Here is a 1,861-nt window from a genome sequence, read left to right on the forward strand (position 1 = left end):
TATTTTATTTATTTTATTTTTATTTTATATTTTTTAGAGATGGGGTTTCTCCATGTTGGTCAGGCTGGTTTTGAGCTCCCAACTTCAGGTGATCTGCCTGCCTCGGCCTCCCAAAGTGCTGGGATTACAGGCATGAGCCACCATGCCGGGTCTAAGATTCTGGTCTCTTTTTTTTTTTTTTTTTTTAAATAGAGACAGGGTTTCTCCAGGTTAGCCAGGCTGGTCTCCAACTCCTGACTTCAGGTGATCCACCCGACTTGGCCTCCCAAAGTGCTGGGATTACAGGTGTGGATCATGAGGTCAGGAGTTTAAGACCAGCATGACCAACTTACTGAAACCCCTTCTCTACTAAAAATACAAAAAAATTAGTTGGGTGTGGTGGCAGGCACCTGTAACCCCAGCTACTGGGGTGTGATTACACGCCCAGCCAGATTCTGGTCTTATACAGACTTTTTCAGAGAACAGAAAAACAGGAAACATGTCCTAGACCTTTTTATGAGGTTAGGACTAAATATTAGCAAATTGAACCCAATAATATGTAAAAATAAAAGGTAATGTATTATGGTTAATCTGTGCTTATCTCAGGAATGTAGAATCGATAAATAATAGGTCACAACAATATAAATTGAAGAAAAATCAGTTGGTCATCTCAAAAGACATGCAAAAAGCAGTTATAAAATTTAGCATCAGCTGGGTGTGGTGGCTCATGCCTGTAATCCCAGCATTTTGGGGGCTGAGATGGGTGGATCACTTAAGTTCAGGAGTTCAAGACCAGCCCAGCCAACATGGTGAAACTCTGTCTCTCCTAAAAATATTTCAAAAAAAAAAAAAATAATTAGCTGATCATGGTAGCCCACAGCTGTAGTCCCAGCAACTTGGGAGGCTAAGGCAGGAGAATTGGTTCAACCAGGGAGCTGGAGGTTGTAGTGAGCTGAGATCTCACCACACACTTCAGCCTGGGCACAGAGCAAGCTCTGTCTCAAAAAAAAAAAAAAAAAAAAAAAAAGCATATATTCATAAAAGAGAAAGAAACTTAGAAACTTTAGGATATTCAAAGACTTCCGTAATATAATAAATAGTAGCTCCTTAAAACCTGTAGCATGGGCTGGGTGCGGTGGCTCACGCCTGTAATCCCAGCACTTTGGGGGACCGAGGTGGGTGGATCACCTGAGGTCGGGAGTTTGAGACCAGCCTGACCAACATGGAGAACCCCGTCTCTAGTAAAAAATACAAAATTAGCCATGTGTGGTGGCGGATGCCTGTAATCCTAGCTACTCAGGAGGCTGAGACAGGAGAATTGCTTGAACCAGGGAGGCAGAGGTTGTGGTGAGTTGAGATTGTGCCACTGTACTCCAGCCTGGGCAACAAGAGCAAAACTCCATCTCAATAAATAAAACAATCAATTAAAAAACCCTACAGCATGTATTATACTCAAGGTGAAAACCTGTAACTTTTCCTTTGAGAGCTGGAGTAAAACAAGGATGCCTGCTATCAAAATTTCTATTAAATATGTACTAGATTTCCTAACCAGCCTGGTAAGGGAAAAAAAGGTAGCACTGAAAAGGAAGAAACAAACTGTCATTATTTGCAGAAAATGGTTGTTAACACAGAAAATTCAGTATAACCCACAGATAACTTATTAATGAGTCAACTGATTGCTGAGGAAAAAATATTCAAAAATAAATTTTATTTCAGTATACCAGCAACAAATAATAACTTAAAAATAAGATACTAGGCCAGGAGTGGTGGCTTATGCCTGTAATCTCAGGTGGGCAGGAGGATTGCTTTAGCTCAGGAGCTCAAAACCAGCCGAGGCAACATGGTGAGACTCCATTCTCTATAAAATGAAAAATAAAGAAAT

This window comes from Sapajus apella, unplaced genomic scaffold, assembly GCF_009761245.1.
Source record: "Sapajus apella isolate SASKATOON/1434 unplaced genomic scaffold, GSC_monkey_1.0 scaffold110, whole genome shotgun sequence".
NCBI lineage: Eukaryota > Metazoa > Chordata > Mammalia > Primates > Cebidae > Sapajus > Sapajus apella.